The sequence below is a fragment of the Sapajus apella genome, unplaced genomic scaffold (genome assembly GCF_009761245.1).
Source record: "Sapajus apella isolate SASKATOON/1434 unplaced genomic scaffold, GSC_monkey_1.0 scaffold2, whole genome shotgun sequence".
Lineage (NCBI taxonomy): Eukaryota > Metazoa > Chordata > Mammalia > Primates > Cebidae > Sapajus > Sapajus apella.
The window spans coordinates 55,515,811-55,533,620 of NW_022436942.1; the positions used below are offsets into that span (position 1 = coordinate 55,515,811).

The 17,810-nt window shown below is 39.0% G+C and overlaps 1 long non-coding RNA gene across 1 annotated transcript; it reads left to right on the plus strand.

The window, feature by feature from the left end:
* Positions 1-1,233: 1,233 nt before the first annotated feature.
* LOC116565176 lies at positions 1,234-13,142 on the plus strand. The gene is made up of 3 exons (XR_004275294.1): positions 1,234-1,246; positions 12,676-12,679; positions 12,946-13,142. It is a non-coding gene; the product is annotated as an uncharacterized LOC116565176 (long non-coding RNA).
* The last annotated feature ends 4,668 nt before the right edge of the window (positions 13,143-17,810 follow it).

Consider the following 17,810-nt stretch of genomic DNA (forward strand, 5'->3'; position numbering starts at 1 on the left):
GCAGGTGAGCGGATCCGCGCAGGGGTGCGAGCAGGTGCGTGGCCCTGGGTGACAGGGAGCGGGGCGCGGGCTGACCACAACAGCCCCAAATTATCTGCCTGTCCTTACATGTTTGCTTTCATATTTGGAGGTGCTGAGCGCACACCTTCAGTGGGACCTGGATATCACCTGTGGGTTTCAGGGCAGTCGTCCTTGAGACCTCTTGTACCTTGGGAGGCCTCTTGGCCTCTTTAAGGAGCCGGGGGTCGGGGGCGTAACTGGGGAGAAGGAGCAGGAGAACTTGAGTTACGAATTGCCCCCGGAACAAGAGGCAGCGGGAAGCCAACAAGGGCGAGGCTCTTTTTAAGAACTCTAGGTCCATCGCTTCCCTGAGGGGAAGATGGGGGGAAGTGGCCTTGGGACGTGAAGTTGCCTTTGGGACAACGGCCAGAACCTGCAGCGCAAGCGCGGCCCAAATGAATGAGAAGCGGGGACTTTGGCTTCCTTCGCTCCGAACCTTCTTTGTTTCAGTCCCGCCTGGCTGCTCAGGCCGTACACTCCCAGAGCTTCAGGGAACCTGTTAGCTGAAGATAATCGCATCTCACTGACATTTGGGTTACTCCCCTCACGCCAACGTACTTAAGACTCTACCCCGGTGTGGCAGCCTTACTTAATTCTTCTAGTTTCTTTAAAAACACAACATTCACCCACATCCAAGGCAAAAGTTAGAATCAAGAAGATCTCTACTTTCTTTAAAAGTGGCAGCTTTGTTCCGCTTTTAACAAGTAAAATCTACTTTGGGGAATGTTTTTCGCTTCCCCCACCCCGTAATTATTTCTGTCATTTATCTTTTATTTGGCCTATTGAAATTCCGAGCACACAAAGCCAACTTTATTAATTTCTCTCTCTAAAGCTCCATCAAGAAATATTTATCTCTCACTTTTTTCATTGGAATAATATATTCCCTAGATGGTGAAATTTAGCTCCATTTATTAGGAATCAAGTATAAAAAGACAGATAAAAAGAAAAGGCAGAGGTGGTGAATTATTCTAAAAAGATAGGACAAAAAATTCAGTTGTCTCTGAGAGTTGGGGGAAGTGGGATAAGAAGAGGCCAGTCCATGGCTCCATGCAGTTCACCGAAAACAGTTTTGAGGATATTTGATTTGAAACCACTGTTCTTTCTTTACATAATATTCGGCAAGTTTCTAATCATTGTATTCCAGATATTGAACACAAGCTTTTAATCCCTTCTACTAAAATGTTTTGTGCCCATTTGAACACTTTTAAATTGAAATTCTAAATTAGTATTCATTGAAAACTGGTTTGACACAAAGAAAGGAACATGAATGAAACCTTCTAAGCCTTCTTTCCATTTCCAAGTGCGTGTTCAATTCTTTAGGAAAGTCATTGTTGTTGGTTTAGGGACGATTTCTTCAATTCCCAAGTGCCACCTCCAGAGGGCACAACTGTCTCAAAAAAAATTTGTCAGTTTTTTTTTTTTTTTTTTTTTTTAAGTTTCTATAGTTTTGTCCAAGCTCTTGAGTAAGGGGTCTCTAATGTCTATAATTGTGATTCCTGGTATCAAAACTGGAAATATTATTATGTTATATATTTAATGTTTATTTAGATGTTATGGAAATCCGTTATTTGCAAACAACTATTTAACATTTATGATATTTTAATTAAAAAAAATAAAAACAGAAACCCAATGTTGTTAATTTGCCCCGACTTAAAAATCCCTGATTCTCTTCAGTTTTAACTCCAGAATCGAGCAAACAGCATCCATTATTTTTTTAATGTATTAAAAAGTTTATTTGCTTGACTTTATATTCCCAAGAGGTTGCACTCAAGGTCTTATGTCTCCTTAAAAGGTATAAAATGTGCTCTGTCTTCCGTGTAATATTATTTTGAATTTGGTTGTATTTGGTGCTCAATGTATTGTACTTGCAGAGTACGGTATTATGTTCAGAGTAAATGCCTTGGCAGCTTTTTATTCTCGAAGCTATACAAAACGTCTGGGGGATTTATTTTTGCAACATCTAAATTTATGTTGACTATTAAAAAATGATTTTATTCATTTATAGAGGTGGGAAAGCTGATATGAATTTGCTCAGAAAAGAATGGCATCATTTTCTTTCAGAATGTACATTAAACAATTCACTGTCTTCCTCCTTTGTCTCAGCCATCTCTGCTGTGTTTAGTGTGAAATTGAATTGTGTAAAGCTAAAATCTAAGAAGAGAAAGCACGAAGGGTTCAGACAATGATTTACATGTATTTCTTTCCTATGTTTTCTTTCCAGCTTCCACTTGCTGCTCACTTTGGGCTATTTTTCTTTTCCTGTCATTTATTTTTTTCCCCCTGGTTAACGCTATACGCAAAGAAGCTGGCAACAAGGTGTGAAAGGGACTGTTTGTAAGTATTTAAAACTGTTTACCATCTATTTAAAAGAAAAAGCTTTTTAGGTTTTGGATGCTTATTTCCATACTGGCATGGAAAATTGTGGAAACTAATACAGGGTAGGTGTTGAAAGTGTTTAACTTTCGTGTTTGTGTCTTCCAAAATGGGAAGGAGAGAGAGCAGCCACCGGAACAGAGTGTGTTCTGTAGGAAACCATGCTTTGGAAATGTTGTTTGCTAAATGTGTAGAAGAATTGAGAGAGGGCTTGAAGAAATATCCCTGAAGTCAAGTTAAGCCATAGATGAGTCATTCAGAGCTAGTCTGTATGGAGCAGAAGTGTAATTAGCAAATCCATGCATGTATCCCTCTTCCATTTCAATTCTAAAAACTAAATGTTAGCTTAATGATTTATTCCATGGCCTTGTATATTATTCTAGTTTCCTTGTGTATTAGTCTAGTCAGTAAGACTGTAGAAGATCATTCCTAACAAAAAAACACATCTGATATATATTTTTTTCTCTATCCCATCAGTAAGTAGACTTGTGTTTAACCAAAAATATCTTCCATAAATAGGTGTAAATGCACTGGTCACCTGTGGAATTGTTGATCAGGACCATTCCCATTTAGAGAATGCCAGACTTGAAATTTTAAGGCATGTAGAAAATCCAAAGTGCTTTTCTCCACCTGTCTCCATGAGGCTCATGGCATGCATTTTCTTAGGTGACTAGATATGGACTGAAATCTGATGGGTAATTTGCGAGGAATTATCATAAGCATTTGGGACTTTTGGTGCTATCGCTCTTTTGATTTAGAGAATAAATTTGACGGTAGTATAGTGGAAAGAATTCACAGGATGATGGAGTTACATAGAATATTTGAAATGGAAGGGTCAGAAAACCAAATGCTTCAGCAAAGCAGAGACGACTAAAATAAACATATACTCTCCCTCTTACTCTTCCCCAACTAATATATGTTAGAACTTTACTTATTCATCTGTAAATGTTGCCTGTTCCATATGAGATCCTATACCATTGAAGGTGAGTGATCCAGGAGAGCCTTGAGAAGTGGACATCTGTCAGTGGATGTGCTTAAGCAGAGGTTATCAGGAATGTGTCTGGGGTGCTTCCCAACTATGGAGGAAGGTTTTATAGGTGACATCTAAAGTCACCTGTCAATCAATATGTTTTGTGATTGTTCATCGAACTTGCATTAGATTCATTTTATTAGAATCTAAGACAGCTTTACAAATTCTGAAGCAGCATAAGGAAATGTGAGATGAAGACCAACAAACTAAAAGCATGGCATCATTAGATTAAAGGGGGGTTATCCCAATTCAGGGTCTTATTTCTCAGTCAGTACTGCCTGTGAGCCTAAGGATGTGTGTTAATTATACGAGTAGTAGAAATTTTCTGTCTCTGGCAGTTGAGTCTAGTTTGCAGTGTTTATAATTCTAATTAAATTAGAAATGCATTCAAAGAGCTAATGTTATTTGCAAGAATTTAGAAGTAAATTTCTTAGCAAAATAAGTGAAACTTTGGTAGAGTGAATCATAACCTAATTTTAAAAAGCTGGATGTTCTTCTATTAGCTTTGCTTAAAGTCTGGCAGAACTTTCAGGAATTCTGGTGTGGCTACAGAACCCATGTTCTCACTGTCTGACTTAATTCAGGATCTGTCTTAAAATTTTTCTTCGCCCAGCTACAACCACAGTCTCCAAAGACAATTCATTTATTTAAAAAGTCAATAATCTAAACAGTTCCTATTCTTCCCTTCTTGTTGTCAAGGCATCTCCTGGTTGCCTGTATATCCATGTAGATTAATGAATTCCTAGTCAGGGGCAGCATCTAATTCTGTGTTGCAGATGGAGTGTAATGCATTATTGATGTTCAATAAACATCCAAACAATAGTACTATCACCGTCCCTTGGTTACATTCAGTGATTTTAGCCCAATGTAGTCCTGGGCTGACTTCATACAATCAGAACCAGAAAGCTGGGACAATACTCTTGTGTTTAATGTGAGTGGCCTCCTGGTGGCACTAGCAAGACACCTCTTTTGCACAGAAAGCCCACACATTTGGCAGGCAGAAAAGATCCAGGATCCAGGATCCCCAAGTCACATCCTGCCTTTTCGAAGTCGATTTGATTACATTTGCTGTGATGTGGACGGGTTCCTACAATTTATCTTCCGTCTCAGAAAGTGGTTTGGGGCTGGGCACACACATTCTTGTGTAAATTCCTGAGGTGACACTTTTAAGTCCCCATGTTTGATTTTCCACAGTTCCAGAAAGAACGATTTTTGACTCTTTGATCCTATAAGAAAAATCCGATTGTTTTTCTCTCTGGCAGTTCATGCAGATGGCTTTTGTTCTCTCATCATTTTAGCAGGTATTTTCTTTCTTAAGCAAGTCAGAGTCATGGAAGGGGTAGGTCCATTAGGACACTGTAATAATATATATAAATAACAAGCTGGTGGGATTACAAATATAGCAGAGTGATTCTTAGAGCAAAAACTGGTTATGGTTATTGAGCTAGAGTACTGTTTTGCACGGTCCAGAACTCTCTTCTAATGTCATGTCTGTTCCATTTTTTACTTTTAAAACCCTCTTCTGCTTGCTAAGAAGAGACAACACAGGCTAAGGAATAAAATGAACTGGATGCGTTTCATTTAGTTAGGTACCCTCCTTACCCCTTGGTCCTTCTGGGGGTTTTCGATCCCTCTAGTTTAATAATGTTACTTGGAGAATTGAAGACAACCTGAAAAAGCAAAACAATGCAAGGAAGAAGGGCAGCGACAATGACAATGAACTGAGCTCTCTAGGCTGTTCACAGAATGGCAGCAAAGACAAAGAACTTTTTTTCTGCTTTAGAAAAGCTGCCATTACCTTTCCGCTCTTTCAGACCCTTTTCTTCCTGTTCTTGGCTTCCTTGCACCTTTTAGCATCTTTTCACGAATGGCTATTTTACCTTCTCTTTTTTAATCAATAAGCAAGATGATGTTACTCTTACTAATGTATTATTTGAAAATAGAGGTTTTAAAGTGGCACTCTTGAAGATTTTAGAATAACTGCAATTTTAGGTCTCTTCTTTTTCTTTTTTCACCTATTGAACCTGATTTTTTTTCTAAGCCAGAGTGTTTTGCCTAGTTTTTTTACTGCAGGTTTTTTAAAGAAAAGGATAATTGAAAGTTGTTCTACATATACAGCTTTTTTTTTTTTAAATCATTTTTCTCAGTGAAAAACAACAACCCTGAAATGAAAGGCAGCTTTATTCAGACCAGAACAGATTCACAAAGTAGAGCTGACACCCTAAAGGGAGAGGGGAGAAACACTAATGTCCCAAGTCATCACTTTGGGCCATTTCAGTGCTAAATGACAGGATCAAGAAGACAAATTTTGAAATTGATTTTTAAGACTGTCTGAAAAAGAAGACTGAAATGAATATTAAATGATTTCTTTGAGGCTGTCAGAAGTAATAATGGAAGAAGAGACAGGCCCATCTTGCTACTGATGGTAGGATCAGGGAATTTAGAGTCAATGCAGATTGGATGTGAAGTTCTGTCTCTGATTTTTAAGAAATGTTAATGAATAGAAGAAAAAGGAAGCAGCAAAGGCCTCTGATGTGAGTAGTTATGAGCTGGAGGGGGAAGAGAAAAGATACAGCAACATACGTGTTAGGAAAGAGATACCATGATGAACATGTGTCGGGCTCTGTATTTTATACGGATAAAAGAATAACCTCTTCCCTGGGAGGGTGTGCTGCATGAGATATGGATATGGGGATGGATTTGTCTGAACACATCCATGCTCTCTCCCACTCCATCCCCACCAAAAGCCATGCACATTTATCAGTTGGCTGGTTAGAGTGGGGTTCCAGACTGGCTGCTGAATAAGCCCATATGGCATGAGGGTTGGATTTATGTTTTTGGTCTCATTAGCACCATGTTGGAACCAACAGAGTTAGCTGACTAATTAATACAGAGATGCATTGGGTGTTCTCTGGGATTTGGAATCAGTTTCCCTTAAATTAGCCATGTCAATTACCACAAGTCCATGGATACCAAGAGTTGGAAAAAGATCTGGCAGGATTTAAAAGCAGATAGGGAAACAGATAATTTGAATAAAAATAGAAAAGAACACCAATTTTACCAGGATTGTGCTTTTTTCAGCACATGAATTCTAACCATCCCAAGCTTTGTGAAGGACTGATACAACACTCTGATGCATTACTTTTTCTATGATTTGTTTTCAAATATTTTTTAATTCAATTTCTTTCTGTTCTCTGAATACATGGGCTAAACAAACATCATCTTCAGCTTTCAACTTACTGTTTTTGAAATGGACAGCAAGCATTAATTCCCCAATCTTTTGGAAGGAGTATCCCAGTTTCTTTTGTGGAAACAAATCTTTCTTTTCTTTGTCTTATGGGATTGTATATCAGGGTACCTGACCTTTTGTAAGCCATGAGGTGGGCAGTTTTTATTAAATCTAAGCCAGAGGTTCTCAACTAGGGGTAATTTTGCATACTAGTGGACACTGGGCAAAGCCTAGAGACATTCTGTCTCAGCTGGCAGGGGTGCTACTGGCATCTAGTGTGTAGGGGATATGGGAGCCACTAAATAATCTACAATGCACAGGACAGCCCCACCTACGCCAAGTAATTATCTGGTCCAAAATGTCAATAGTGTCAACAGGACCTTCTCTTCTGGCATTCAGAAACTTCAGTGATATGATATAAGCAACAAACTCAAAAAATGACTTGAACTTACTTATTTGAGTAGCAACCCCTAGTTAAGACCGTCAAGTTGTTCCTGCTAGCTAGGCCTCCTCAGACCTTTCTTCATTCCTGCTTTTGTCTGTGCTGGGGTCTTCCACCTTTCGGTCTGTTCTGTGAGCTCCACTTTACCCCCTTTGATACAGTCTTTTTTCCCTTTAATTAGCCAGGGAAATTTTCTGTTGCTTGCAATCAAAGAGCTCTAAAGTGATGTGGAATAGCTGACAGTTTGTTAACATACATCTGTCAACTGGTACCTTCTAAGTAGAAAGTATCTTACAAATCTTAAATACGGTTCTTATGTAGCTTTCTGGTGGTTGAGGGTCTAGTTAGAGCAAACAGAAGCAGTAGAGAAGAGAACCCCATACATATTAGGTTTCTTGCCTTGACCTCCCGGGACCGAGGGCAAGTGACCACTGCAATGATGAGCAGAATCAATACAGCAAATGATTGCATGGGAATTCACTGCAAAGCAAGGAAATAAAACATTTTCCAGGCTGGTAGGGCATCAATGGCTGCAGATCAAGTGAATATCCTGAAGAGTAAGATTAAAAAAATAATAAAGTGACCCACCATTTTTTAAACTATGTCTGCCTTTGACCTCCTTGGGCTGTTTTGCACAATATCTAAGCCAGGGGCTACAGATAAAGAATTTCTTTTGCTTTTAAAAAATCATTCTTCTCATTTTAAGCTTTATTTAAAAATGATGAAAGCATAGTTAATAATACCTTACTCACAGGCATAGAAATTTTCTTTAAAGATTTTTAAACTCAGTGCTGACACCGAGCTTGGTGCTCTGTTTGATTAAGCAGCAGAACCTTTTTTCAAATTGAGATGATCCAGTGAACATAGTCATTTGCTTACCACGGCTGGAATAGGGACTGTATGTGGCTACTTACGTCCGTTTAGCTGCTGGAGACCTTGGGGGCTGCCTCATAAAAAGACCTGTTTCCTTGGAAGCTTTTCTTTCACTAAGTGCATGGGTTGGAATATGTTAAACTGTTCTTCAGTGAACAAAATCATAAAAATGTGTGAGCATACAAATAGAGGATTCGTGTTTGAGATCTCATGAGGTTCATTGTGCTTCCAAGACAAGGTTTCTTTTTTTTTTTAAGATGCCAGCAAAATGCCATGGTATTTTATTTTTGTCTCCGGTAAATTGCTCTGGAAACTTAAACAAATTAAACATCCTGTTTTGTGTTTCTGAGACTCACTGGGGAAACTCAATCTCTTTAGTCTGAAGTTTCAGGAGGAAGGAACACCAGAATATAAGATATTGTTTATAATCACCTTTTTGAAATGGTTATGCCTATGCAGGCGTGAAGGGAGGTGCATAGGCCATTCAGTATCACCTGGAACAAGCAGTTCTGTTTATTATCTAAAGAAGAAGAAAACAAATGTGACGTTTTTGGAGGTGTAAGTGCGTGTGTGTGTATGTGTGTGTGTGTGTGTATGTGTTTTGTTATGCTGTACAATGCGAAACCTGTTCTGTTATTTATTTTAGGAATTGACTTCAAACATAATATATTAGTTATACTCAGTTAAAATCCATTGTTCTAGTCATTTTGAGACAAATTTGAATGTAAATCTTCATAAAGGAATAATTAATGATCATCATTCCAACCAAGGCAACGTGACCGAAATTAACAACTAAAACTTAGGAGTTGCCTTTGGAATTAATGGAGCTTTGTTTTTCATGAGTTCCCAATTACTGAAAAATATTTTCCTCCATTGCCTTTGTTGGTTAAATGGAAACAGCTATCCTTCCCTCCCCAACATTCACAGGATTTTTCTGGATCACGGTATTGCTTCCCTTTGATTCATTCTTGCTCAGAAGAATGAAACAGTCTGGAAGGCCAGGCAAGTGGGCTTGTGCCCCCTAGACCTGAGGGGTAAAATTAGCCAAAATGGCTAATTTTAATGATTCCTGCTTTCAGTGGGGTCTTCTTGACAATAGAACTGTCTGGCTTGGTTGCTTTTCATGAAAACATCTTAACCCTCCCCCCTGCCCCTACCTGCTTGAACTCTCAGTTGAAATATTACATTTAAAGGCCAAGCAGAACCCAAATGAATGGATGATAGCAGAACCTTTCAAATGTCACTTAAGAAAAAATCTATGAACTGAAAGCTCAAGTCCTTTGGGAAGGAACAGAAATGAACTGACTGTCACCTTTCTCCTCCCTCCACCTTCTGCAGAAATATTGGCTTCCACTTTCTCTGATCTCTCCCCATTTTCTCCTTCCCTTCTGTCCTCCCCGCATTGCCTCCCACACACGCCTGAGTAATATGAAATTCTGGTTTGGGTGTATGCCCTGGAGGCTGAACTATGCAAGGAGTGTCATCCGTGGAGGTGTTTCCTTTTGGAATGTCATTGTTTAACTTCAGGGTCCTGTTATTCTTGTGTGAATGAAATGTCAGAAAAGAAATTCACCATGTAATTTCCCAGGCATTAACAGGCCTTTGCTGTCTGTCATTGGATCGTGGTTTTACCTTTGGTTCCCTGCCATGTTTAGGGTTTTGACCTATCCCTTTGAGTCCTGGTAATTTTACCTCTCAATATAGCCTCCGATGGAGGTCTCTGCTGCCAAGTATGACTTTTATAACTTTAAGGAAGGAAGTGAGTTCTTTCATAGACTGCTTATTATTATTTTTAAAGCTTCAAGTGTCATGAATCCTGTCACTTGTGCAGTGTTGGCTTGTGATTAATCTCGTGTGTATTATCTATTTTCGTCCTCAGTGTTTGCCCATGAGAAAGGGCTGCATTGCACAAAAGTCTCAGCCTTGCTTTTGAAATGTAGGGCTGAGCTCTGTTTGCTGAAAGAGGCAGTTTAGAGGAGAAGAACTGGTGTATGAAGAGAAAAAATTTGTAATGGTTTTTACAAAAAACCCAAGTTTAATTGGAAAGAAGGAAAACTGAAGTTTTTCATTCCCTCCATAGTGAAGATTCTGAAAAATCCTATTGCTCTGAAGTCAGAAGACGAATTTTTTAAAGTACAAGCAGATTGTCTTTGAACTGAATTTTAAAGCTCTGCTGTCAGAGTTGACAAGTTCCCGAATTCAATTTTCAAACTAAAACTTAGAAAACTGGGGAAGACACTGTATCTCCTCAGTAGCTTATCAAAAGAAATGAGGTGGCAGCTCCCACTGCTGTCTCCAGCTGGCCAGGCAGAGGGAGGTGGATGCAGCCCAGTCAAGTTATCTCGGCTCCCTCTCATGGATCACGTGTGTTTGAGAGGGGCTTCGCTATGAGCTCAAGCCTGCTGAGATTGGAGGACCATGACAGGCAGACAGCCTTCTCGTTAAGGACAGGGAGAGTTTTACCATTTTCAGAGGACCTTTAAGCACCAGGGATCCTTGTCCAAGACCTATTGGTCTTCACCATTGGCAGATGAAGGATATAGACGCATAGACATTAGCACACTAGTTGCTTTACTAGCACGGTGTTAACCTATAGAATTCTAGGCACTGCCACTACCTGGGCCCTTGTCTTTCTTTTGGGAAAGATACTAGCTGGTGATGGCTCCTAAGTTCTCAAGATCTTCCTTGTGTATGTAGACAATAACTCACTTTCCTAAAACAAAAAAAACAAAACAAAACAAAAAAAAACACAAGTGCAACTAACAACCACATTAAAATTAATACAAGCAAATATTAAATATTTACAATGTGCCTTAGAGGCCATTTAAACCTAATATCAATCCAGCAAAGTAGTTAATATCCTCAACATTGTGTGGATGCTGGGAGTGAGTTTATTCATGATTTCCTAACCTGTAAGCAGAAGTGCTGGGATTGAGACCCAGCTCTGTCTGACTCCTCATCTTGTCCTCTTAGTGAGGGTTTTACACACTCATTCAGGTACTTGGACTATTTCTGTCCCTTGGCTCCAGTATTCCTCTAGGATCTCACTGTTCTCTCCTGAGTCTAAGGAACCTCTCTGGCAAACAAAGGAAGGGAGCCAGTTTGGAAGATTCTCTGGGAAGTTATTTGGGGCCAGGGTTGAAAATGGTACATTTCATTAATACATAATTCTACATTATACGTAAAACTACCACCCAAATAAGGACAATGATGAGCTCAGTGGTAGAATTTCTTCCTACAGACTTTTTCAAAACTAAGTAAATATCGTGACCTTTTGAATACTACAGGTTATGTGATTCTGTTAGTTCTTAGGTTTTCACAGTCTTTCATTCTGTATCCATTTGGTCTCTGAAAGTTCAGATTTATTAGTTACTTTATTTCATTTTTGTTCCTGTAACTGTTAGAAAAATTTATTACATTAAAATCTTATTACCCAAAGCTCTCAATTAGCCAGACTTCCCCCACATTTTCCATATTCCACTTTCAAAAGAAAAAGGAAAACCATAGAATAAATAAGTTCCTATCAGAGTTTCTTCTAAAGGTTAAATATGGCCTATGGTCTAATGCGTTTTTGTTAGATGTTAAAATATGGGCATATTTCTTTATGATTTTGAAATGCTTGGTCTATTGCAAAGTCTGCAAAAAACATTAATGTGGTTGTTTTAGTAAGGGTAAGCTAATGTCTGTGACAGAATCCCTGCACTTCAGTAGCTCAACTATAAAAGTTAATGTCTCATTCACCCACAATCCAATGGGAGTCGGTGGTGGTGGTTGCTCTGCTCCACATACTCATTCAGGTACCTGAACTATTTCTGTCCTGTGGCTCTGATATTCCTCTAGGATCTCACCGTTCTCCCCTGAGTCTGAGGAACCTGACTGGCAAACAAAGGAAGGCAGCCAGCTGGAAGATTCTCTGGGAAGTTATTTGGGGCCAGGGTTGAAAGTGGTACACAGCTTTTCTATCCAGATTGCAATGGCCAGGGGCCAGTCACATGACCCCACCTAACTGCAAGGGAGGCTGGGAAATGTAGCTTAGCTCTGTACCCAGGAAGAAAAAGGGATAGGGTTTGGTATCCACCTAGCCCTGTCTCTATCATAGCAGTATTGTTAGAGTTCTTCTGGAGTTCTTATGGCCCTTCTGATATTGTGGACCATCTAAGAAAAATCCAGTTATCATCAAGATTAGTAGTTTCCAAAATCTGGATAATTAAAAAATATTTCTGAAACTTCACGTAGACCCACACAGAATCAGGATGGGCATGGGGTGGGATAGATGCAGGCCTGAAATCTGCATTTCTCAGAAGCTCTGCTCATGGTTCAGATATAGACAGTCCAGTGTCATTTTTGTTTGGGAATCACTGATCTAGATGATGCACTGGATAAGGCAGCAATCCGAGTTAACTCATTTCAGGAAGATGTTAGCACAAAGGACTAGGAGAACAAAACAGTAATCTTTAGTTACTTAGTAAATTAACCCAAACACTTGTTTACACCAATTATTTGAATTAATCAAGACTTTGAATATGTTGGGTGATCAGTTGTTTTGAAAGTCCATAGAGTGTTTCCTAGATAAAACTGCTTCATTTCCCAGTGAAACACCACTTGTAGGAAGAGATCCATTCTGGATATTATGAACAGACTGCCTACGTTTTATTGATATTTTGAAAGAATTGTCCATGTCTCAGTTCAATCTTTTTCACCCTCCTATAAAGACAATTACAAATTCCTAGTCAATACTCTGGTAGAGGTGAGGCAATTGTGGTAGTGAAACTGTTTTTGAAGCAAAACCCAAAATGTCACTGGGTTTTAAAAATCAAATAGTATAATTCCTATTTTTGGTCTTTAAGTATATGGAGTTGCCAGTTTATTCCTTGCCTGAAAAATAGGTTGAAAAGTGTTTTGACATGCTTGGGACCAGAAGTGTTTTGGATATTGGAGTTTTTCAGATTTTTGGAATATTTGCATATATATAATGAGAGATCTTGGGATGAGACCCAAGTCTAAATGTGAAGTTCATTTATGTTTCATGTGTACCTTATACAGATAACCTGAGCTAATTTTATGTAATATTTTAAATAATTTTGTGAATAAAACAAAATTTTGACTGTGAGCTGTCACATGAGATCAGGGTGTGGAATTTTCCACTGGTGGTGTCATATTATTGCTCAAAAATTTTCAAATTTTGGAGCATTTTGGATTTCAGATTCTTAGATTGGGGATGCTCAACCTGTACTTCTGTTCCATGTAGACTCTTAGAATGGTGTGTGGCTTTGAGGGCTAAAGGTAACTTCCTGTAACCAATAAAAGTTGCAGTAGCAAAATTGGTCTCAGCCGTTTTGCAGAACATTCCACGGTTACCGCCCCAAGTGACAGTGGGAGTTGCAGAAGGTGATATTTCAGGTTTACTCATTTGTGGTGCCATCATATTAGATTTATAAAAAGCAGCATTATCATCCTTCTCTGGTATTTCTTAACTATAATTTTCTAGTCTCTTGGTTGCTTCTGAGTATATCTGATAAAATGTGCACTCTTTGAACCTTCATAACACAAATTTGTTTAAGATCTCAAATTGTATATTGCTGTGATCCAAGTGGAGGCTAAGACGCCTCTGGTGGCTGCACTTCCAGAACGAGAGCAGCATTACAAACTATTCTGCAAAGACTTTAATCATATTGCCCTCAAAACTCTTCTGTGTTCTACATTGCCTACCTAATAATGTCCACCCTCCTTAGCCTTTCATTCAAGCATCCTCAGAATCTGACCTCTCTTTGAAACTGCTGGTGAGCTTTCCAGCATTTAGTCTATAGGCCCTTTACCCAAAATCTCTCCTCTAGCCAATTAGTCCATTCATTATTTCCCAGAACATCTTGAGTTTTCTGTCCCTTCATCCTTGTGCCTTGTAATTCCAAACATCAATCTCTTCCCAAATGAAATCCAATTATTTATTGAAGATTCAGCTTGAAATGCCACCAACTCTGAAACCTCCCCTGTTCAATTTAAGTATGGCAATTGTTGCCTGCATTTATCATGATACATTTAAATTTGGTGTTTGCATGTTAGGCTTTTTACTTGAGCATAAGCTCCTGGAAATTAATGATCTTACATTTATGTATTTATTTATTTATTTAGAGACGGAGTCTCACACTATTGCCTAGGCTGGAGTGCAGTGACATGATCTTGTCTCACTGCAACCTCTGCCTCCTGGGATCAAGTGATTCTCCTGCCTCGGCCTCCCATGTAGCTGGGATTACAGGTGCCCGCCACCATGCCTAGCTAATTTTTTTGTATTTCTTAATAGAGATGGGGTTTTACCATGTTGGCCAGGCTGGTCTCGAACTCCTGACCTCGTGATTTGCCTGCCTTATCCTCTCAAAGTGCTGGGATTATAGGCATCAGCCACGGAGCCTGGCCATGATCTTACTTTTTTCACCTCTTGTTCCCTTGTGGTGCTTTAATTATGGCAGGCATTTGGTAAATAACCTTCATAACAAATAGCATTTAGTTGAGGATTATGATGCAAAGTGAAAACCCAACCTTAAACTCTTAATTTAGAGCATACTTTCTCAAAGTGGCATAGTGATACAAGTTATTTTGGGGAAGAATATCTGGTTATCTTTACATAGGTTGCTTCACTGCAGGGCTTTTCAGAGCCTTTAATATGCTTATAGAATGTCATGTGCTAATGTGACTATCTTTGAAAGGAGGTCTTAAGCATCATATTTCATATTCTTTTGACAACAGAATTTTTTTTGTGTGAAGCACATTGATAAACCAAAGTTTTTAGTAATACATTTTGAAATACTAATTTAGAGTAGTATTCTAGCTTTTTATAGTATCCTTTGTTACCAAAAGTGCTTTCACAATTAAGATCATCCTCATTTTTCTCTGGAAATCACTGGCTGCTCATGAGAAAAAAAGTCCTTTTTTTTCCCTAATTTGCACTTCTAGAAATAATTATTTTGGGTATTGTGTGTATGTATGTTTGTAAACTGCCCAAAATCACCAGATACTTTTGGCTTTAGGCAAGAGATATCGTTCAGCAGAATTCCTGGTGATCTAAATGAAACCTATAATAAATGAAGACAAGCAGCAGAGAGTCATTCTCTTGTCAAACATCTTTGAAGAGATATGCAAAGACCTTTGTCTTAACAGCAATTTTCCTGAAGGTCACCCACCATTCAGACTATTTATGTAAATCTCCATTAATGCCAGCTTTATTTAATGATTTGCTGAATGTTAAGTCAATGATTAGGGTTTTTTTTTTTTTTTTGAATTGATTTATCTGTTCCACACCTTCTTTCCGTGGACACACAGATTTTTTTTAAAAAAATCAGATCATTGCATGTTTAGATTTCTCTCCTTTAAATCAAGTCTATTATCATCAGCAGTCATTTGTCAGGAATGTAATTGCATTTACAGTGGATGAGATCGAATTTCAGAGCAAGAGGAGTTAAAGGATATTTTAAGTTGAAGTTAAACCTATGATTTTTTATGAACTTTGGGGCACCTAATTAAGTGACTAGTAACAAGTAGGAATTTCCAAATGTCAAATGTATAATTATGAAATAAACAAGAGGTGGTCTTTCCAATAAACTTCTATGCTGTGCCCTATTACCTCTCAATGGGTCCCAAATGAAGTCTGCTGATGAACAGTACAAAATTAAGGTGGATTTTCACAGCCAATAGAAGCAAATCTTGTCTCTGGAAGATAATCACTAAATACATAGAGTAAGAGTAGATTTGAATCTGTCAGATCTATAAGGAGCCTTAATTTTCTCTCTCAAACCATACATTGTAAAACAATGCTATGCTATTCCTTTTCATGCCTTTGTTTCCCTCAGCCTTTCGTACCATTGAGCTTCACCACCAACATTTGAGAATTCAAAACACTTATTTATTTTAAACTGGAAGGTGAATTAAATTTGGTGGAGAGTAGAGGACTGGAAGACAAGCAAAACATTTTAATATTCAACGGAGTATAATATCGTCTATGTTAGAACTGGTAACAGAAAGTGAATGATCTTTCAGACCATACAGTTATTAAGTATGAGAGATCTAATTTTTTAAGTCCACATTCCCAGTCCCCATTTACTGCTGGTGTTTCTGTAGACAGTCATGTTTGACAAATTTCCAGACGTTTTCACCAGTCAAATATTAGTATCTATTATGTGCTAGGGAGAATAACAGACACGCAAAAAATGTCAGTTATTTTTCTCTGCCACTGGGAAGTCTGAAAGATTGTGGAGTGGGCAAGGTACATACAGAGTAGAAATAATTAACAATTTTTATAATGAAAGCTTTTGTTATTTGTTATTATACAAGTAATAAATAAATCTATTTTTTTTTTTTTTTTTGAGACAAAGTCCTACTCTGTCATCCAGGCTGGAGTGCAGTGGCACAATTCTGGCTCACTGCAACCTCTGCCTCCTGGGAGCGATTCTCGTGCCTCAGCCCCCTGGGACTATAGGCACCTGCCACCATACCTGGCTAATTTTTTAAAAATATATTTTTAGTAGAGACAGAGTTTTTCCATGTCCTCCAGGCTTGTCTCAAACTCCAGACCTCAGGTGATCCACCTGCCTTGGGCTCCCAAAGTGCTGAAGTTACAGGTGTGAGCCACCACGCCCAGCCAAATGTATTCTTTTGCTTAAGAATATCGTGGTGCACGTATGGCCTGTTTTCTCTCAAATAGGTAAATAGAGAGGTAGGTAGATAGGTTCACTTCTTTTCTTTTAACTACCTTCATATTGATCTGCTTAATCTTATTTTTTCATTTCTCTCCTAATGGGCATTTGTAGTGTGTGCCAGCTTGGCAGCATGAAATAGAGAAACCTAGATCACAGTGGCGCAAACGAGATAGACATTCATTTCTCTCTCCTGAAAAGAAGTGCCGAGGCAGGCGGTATAGGGATGCTGTAACATCTCAAGACGCTGGCAGATACCCAAGCTCTTTTCAGCTCACTGCCCTTTCATGTCCTTGTCCTCATGGTCCAGTGTAGTTGCTAGAGTTCCAAGGTCACATCTGAATTCCAGGCAATGGGACAGAGTATAGGGAAGAGAAAGCTGTGTCCCTAATGACACTTCCCAGATGTTGTACACACAAGGCTCCTTACATCTATCTCATTGACCAAAATCTACATTTTGTGGCCATAAGTAGCAGCAATGAAAGATGGGACAAGTAGATTTTTGTTTCATTTTGTTTGTTTGTTGTGTTTAGCTGGGCAGCAGTGGGCTTAGCTAAAGGTCAGTATTTTTATCTTAAGGAAGAAGGAAGAAGGATAGAGATTTTGGGAGGCAGCTGACAATCTCTGCTGCAGATCATTGCCAGTTGTTTACTATTACAGACAATGCAAAAATGAACATTCTTGGGCATGGGTAACCATGCTGGTTCACATCAGTAAGTGACACATATTGAGTGAGTTACTAGGATAGAAATTCCTTGAGGAAGGGCTTGGAGGAGGGGGAGATCATGGTGGGCTGGGTTGGCTGGAGAGGCCATTGCTGTTGAGGTGGATCTGAGCTTGGTCCTGCCGCCTGGCAAGTTGCAGATGGGAGGAGTGACTGGTGCTTTAGGTAAGCAAGCAAGCAAGCCAGAGGAATGGCATGCACCGATTCATTCACTCCCTCACCCAACAACTGTTGGTTGAGCACTTACTATGTGCCAGACTCTAGTCATGCAGAGATTGGACTGACAAGGCCCCCGCCCTCATTGCAACTCACAGACAAATAACTCATGGCACTTGGATAAGCACAACAGCAAACCTTTGGGATAGGCTGTGAGGGGAGTCAGGCTGGATAAGAAG